Here is a 6,000-nt window from a genome sequence, read left to right on the forward strand (position 1 = left end):
GCACACCTCATCGTCCCAACGGACCGGGTCCACATCGGGCCCAGAGGCTGTCCAGCAGCGGTCGAGACCCGCCTGGGTTGGACACTACAAGGCCCCCTCTCCGGGTCTTCCAACCGACCGACAGCCACTCGCTGCCTCCACTCAAGGATAAACGAAGAAGACACCACCCTCTTACAGCACGTCGAGAGGCTATGGACATTAGACGCGATGCCCTTTAAGAATGAAAAGAAACTTGTTCGCTCAAAGGAAGACACTTATGCCATAACCCTCCTCGAGCAGAGGACAAAGAGAGTCGAGGTCAATGGAGTGATGAGATACGCAACTCCACTCTTGAGGCGAGAGGGTATGCCCACCCTCCACGCTTTAAAAGAAGCGACAGAGCGGTATCTACTGAACACCGAGCGGCGTCTAGCCAAAGACCCCACTCAAGCCACTGTGTACCGCGCTGAGATCGACAAGCTGATCACAGCGGGACACATAAAGAAAATTGACATTCAAGAGGCCGACCAGACGATCGAATCATGGTACGTGCCCCACCACAAGGTCCACCACAACGGCAAGGATCGCATTGTATTCAACTGCAGCTACCAGATCGGACTACAGAATCTGAATAAAGAACTCTTGCCCGGCCCAACACTCGGCCCCTCTCTCCTCGGCGTACTACTATGTTTCCGCCAAGACAAGGTGGCCATCAGCGGCGACATCAAAGGGATGTTCCTGCAGGTGCGACTAGTGGAGGAGGACAAGCCCTCGCTGCGGTTCCTATGGAGAGAGAGGATCAAAGATGAGAAACCATCCATCTACCAATGGGAGGTCCCCCCCTTCGGAACCACATGCAGCCCATGCTGTGCTACGTTTGCACTGCAAAAACATGTGACAGAAGACCCTGAAGCTGACGAGGAAGTCAGACAAAGTGTAGAGAGGAGTTTCTACGTGGACAACTGTCTGCAAAGCGTCTCGACGCCAGAAGAAGCCGAAGCCCTCCTACTCAAGCTCCACGCCTCACTGATCAAAGGCGGCTTTGATCTCCGGCAGTGGGCCAGCAGTGACCCTCAAGTACTTCGCAGCCTCTCCCCAGAGACAAAGGCAGCAAGCAGCGAGACCTGGATGGCGACCATCCCAGGTGAAGCACAAGAAATGACATTAGGCCTAGTCTGGCGCTTCAAAACAGACTCGCTCCATTACAAATACACACCCCTGACCACGGGGCAGGGAAGGTCGACCCCTCTACCGACCACCAGACGGAGCGTATACAGAACACTCGCAAGGCAATACGACCCGCTGGGGTGTATCCTACCTTACACCACCCGGGCGAAAATGATTGTACGAGAGCTGTGGGACAAGGAACAGGGCTGGGACGACCCCATACCCGACCACCTCGCTTCCACCTGGAGAGAGTGGGAGAGAGAACTCAACTCGCTCCAAAATGTGAACATACGCCGAAGCTACTTCCCACCCACAGTGCGGTTGGAGACGTGCCAGACGGACCTGCACGTCTTCAGCGACGCCTCAGAAGTGGCCTACGGCTTGGTGGCTTACTTGCGGGCCCGAGAGGAGGGAGGAGAAATACACACAGCCTTCATCCTGGCTCGCTCAAGGATAGCCCCCCGCAAGCAACAATCGATCCCGCGTCTAGAGCTCTGCGCAGCTCTGGTAGGCGCGCAACTCGCCACGTTAATCCAACGTGAACTCACCATCCCGGTGCAAAGAACAATGTTGTGGTCAGACTCCATGACCGTACTCACATGGATCCAGTCCGATTCGTGTAGATACAAGGTCTTCGTGGGAGTCAGAATCACAGAGATCCAAGACCTAGTGGGATCAGCGTGCTGGAGGTACGTGGACACGAAACAGAACCCAGCAGATGTCATCACACGGGGGATGTCCCTAGATGACCTCACACGTCACAATATCTACAGTGACGGTCCTGAGTTCCTCAAGCTCCCGGAAGAAGAGTGGCCTAACCCCACCCCTCGGGAGGCTAGTCAAGAGGAGGCAGAGATCAAGAAATCTATGTTCTGTGGGTTGACGCACACCCCAGTCCCCACTGACCCTAACATAGACGACTGCCCCACCTTTGAGAGTGCGCAGTTAAAGACATTCCTGTGGCACCACCCTGAGGTTCCCCCCATTACCGACATTAACGCAGCTAACTACGAAGAGGCAGAACTCCTTCTGCTACAGCGAGCCCAAAGAGACTCGTTCCCCGACGAGCTAGACTGCCTGCAGGGAACAAAGCCAGTCCCGTCAGACAGCAGACTGCTCCACTTGGCCCCCGAGCGCGACACCCATGGCCTCATCAGGGTGGGTGGTCGTCTGAGACGGGCCCCGGACTTAACGGATGACGTCAAGTTTCCTATAGTCCTCAACAGCCGACACAAGGTCACCGAGCTCATCATAAAGAAATACGACGAGGATGTGCACCACGCTGGGGCAGAGAGAGTCTTCGCTGAGATCCGACGTCGCTATTGGATACTGCAAGGAAGAGAAGCAGTACGACGCTTCCAGCGGACCTGTCTAGACTGTCGCAAGTGGCGAGCACAGCCCAGTATACCCATGATGGCAGACCTGCCTCCCTGTCGCCTCCGACTCGGCGATAAGCCCTTTCACTCCACTGGCGTGGACTGCTTCGGCCCGCTCTACGTGAAGAAAGGAAGAGGGACGGAGAAGAGGTGGGGCATTGTATTCAAGTGCATGACCACCCGAGCAATACACATAGAACTCCTTCCGACCATGAGTACGGACTCATTCCTCATGGCCTTCCGGAGATTCACAGCGCGAAGAGGAAAACCGTCTACGTTGTTGTCTGATCACGGGACAAACTTCAAAGGCGGAGAAAGAGAGCTGAGAGAGAGCTTCCAAGCCATGGGTCCAGAACTTAAGACCCACCTCGCTCCTTCTCAGATCGACTTCCAGTTTAACCCCCCGAACGCCCCTCACTTCGGGGGAACCTGGGAAAGAGAAGTACGTTCCATAAAGACAGCTCTGTACGCCGTGCTTGGGGCCCAGACCGTGGCTGAAGAAGTCCTCACGACAGTCCTCACAGAGATCGAGGGAGTATTGAACTCAAAGCCCCTCGGTTACGTCTCAAGTGATGTAGCAGATGTCGACCCAGTCACCCCCAACACTCTCTTGATGGGGCGGCTGGACCCCGCGCTCCCACAGATGGTGTACAGACCCGAAGAAGCGAACGGCCGAAGAATGTGGAGGTACAGTCAAGTATTGGCTGACAAGTTTTGGAACAGTTTCCTCCTCCACTACCTACCGTCTCTCCAAACCCGCCAGAAATGGGTAAAAGATAGAGACAACTTACAAGTGGGCACAGTCGTTATGATCATAGACCAGTCACTACCCCGAGCTATGTGGCCGGCCGGCCGCGTAAGCAAAGTGATCACTGGTGCCGACGGAAAGGTCAGAGCGGCAGAAGTTATTGTCCAGGGACGGACCTACACCCGACCCGTGGCGAGGCTGATAGAATTGCCGAGGCTCCCTGACTCCCATGACCCACTGACTTTGTAGATTGCCCTACTCCCCACAACAGACATTGAGTAGTTGACTGGACTATTAATCTGTCTTCCGTTTTAACTAATTAGGTGCGGACTAATTAGGAGGCGGCTGTTGTGAAGGGCCAGATTAAACTGAATATATATATGTATCGTTTGATATACTTTGTATATTATTTATATATATACACGGAATATCCCTTTACCTGCGTACAGACCAGAGTAATATTCGCTCTCCTATTGGACAGCGCCCCAGGCGCCAACGCGCAAGCCCCCAACGGCAAGTTCAAAGACAACTCCAGGCATGTCAGAACATGCCCAGAGTCTGCGTAGTAATACGAGACAAGGACTGAGGTTGGGACTAGATATTCACTTAAGTATAAATACGGCGCAGGTGTAAACAGCAGTAATTCAGTTCAGTACCTTACCACCTTCACCACGAGTCAACGTGCAGTGAAGTGAGCAACCTTGCATCTAAATAGAGCATTGAGAACCACGTGCGAATAGAATGTTAAAGTGTCAGAGTTTAATGAAGTAACGTTGAGTTCGACTTAATCTAATGTGAAGTAATAGTCGATAATTTATTGTATATCGTGCGGCCACAGTTCCTCCGTGTGTAGCATTACCCATCGGTTCGTCGTGTCTTTAGCTAGTGCACTTATCCAGGCTGTGTGGCCTAAATACGTCGCCCACACCCGAGGAGTCCAACGCGAGAACCGTTGGACATGTACACAGGAGAATTGGCACCGGCGATTGCAGAACCATTCCTGGTTGGATTATATTGCTTTGGGACCGTGACTACCGGAGAAGAGCACCGTTGATTTCCACTATCATTTGGGATTTAACCTCGTGAGGATCACCACTCGGGCCTGCCTCGTGGAAGGGGCTGGCTAGCTGTCGTCAATGCTGTCGAGCATCTTGGATTACAACTATTGCTTTTGTCTGCGGATCAAGGGAGTACAAGCACCGACTCCTGTACCTGGAGCCTCTTTATTCCTTGTTGACTCAGACGGAGTACCCGAACATTCCTCTACCCCCCCAGGCTTTACACCCGGAGGGAACCCATTGTCTCCAGTTGGTACCGGTGTTGCCCTATATAATTGCTACTATACAACAGGTGGCGTCAGCTTAGACCCATCATAGTATTCCTACTATTCTTAGTGACTTATGCTCTTGACTGACTTTACGTATATTCTTCGCCATACAAGCGCGACCCTAATTCTCATTCTGTAACCTAACGTTGCCTAATAATAATAAATTACCCTCCAATAGTATTTCTGTGTCAATGCCGTGTTCTTGTGAGTGTTCACCATCAATATTTGATGTACTGTTTGGCCAGTAATTAAAGTACATAACTAGCAGTGGTTTAATATATCACAATCTTTAATACAGTCAGGGTTTTGTAACCCCTCAGTTACAATCATCATCATCTTCATCTTCATCATAATGAAATGTATTTGTATAGCACCTTCATACAAAAATTGCAGCCCAACGTGCTTCACAGCAGTAAAATAGACATAGAAGTGCTGTCAGGCGATTAAAAAAATTAATCTAATTAATTACAGGATTTGTAATTAATTAATCTAATTAATCGCATTTTAATCGCATAACCATTTAATGCCTGATATTCTATATTCTATAATCATATTTCAAATCGCATGTGTCCAGATGGCAGAATTCAGTACTGTATCTACAAAACCTTCTGTTTAATCATCTTCCATCTATTAATTTGCATGGTGTTATTCACAGTCAAAGATAAAAAAAAATGTATTGATATTCTCATTTGGTTCATTACAATTGACTCAAAATAAGATTTTCATTCAATCAATCACAGCGCAGATTGATTGATTGAATGAAAATTGTATTAACAGATTGCAGAATGGGTACAATACAGTACAGCTCAATACACACAATTGTTAAGGGCATGCAGACCAGAGAAAGACTTTCGTCTTGTTTACATCAGGGTCCCCCATTTTCAATTCATAATGAATTGTAAGTAAGGGTGCAACTTGCACCGTGCAATCCATTCTTTGTGGATCTAGCCCACAGTATTTCTGACACTGGGAATACATTCCCTGAGATTCATAGATGTCCCAAGAATCAGATACCAAGAACATGCAAATGGACCATATTAAAAAAAAGTCTGTAAATGTGTATTCTACATTCTCATGGAATGAATGAGATAAAAAAAAAAATTATAAAAAAAGAAAAGTATAAAAAAAAAAATTGTAATTAATTTTGAGTTAATTTTCATAACGCGATAATTTGCTGTGTAATTAATTAATCTAATTAACGCGATAAACTGACAGCCCTCTGATGAACATAAAATAGACATGCATTAAAATGAGCATAGAATTGACTAAATAAAAGCAATGGTCCCTGAACGTCAGCTAAACCAAAGAACTGATTGTGGATTTTAGGAGGTCTGGGTGGGTCTACAGCCCCCTCAGCATCGACGGGGGACCGGTCAAGAGAGTGAACAGTTTCAAGTACCTCG

The sequence above is a fragment of the Notolepis coatsorum genome (genome assembly GCF_963971535.1).
Source record: "Notolepis coatsorum genome assembly, chromosome: 7".
NCBI classification, from domain to species: Eukaryota; Metazoa; Chordata; class Actinopteri; order Aulopiformes; family Paralepididae; genus Notolepis; species Notolepis coatsorum.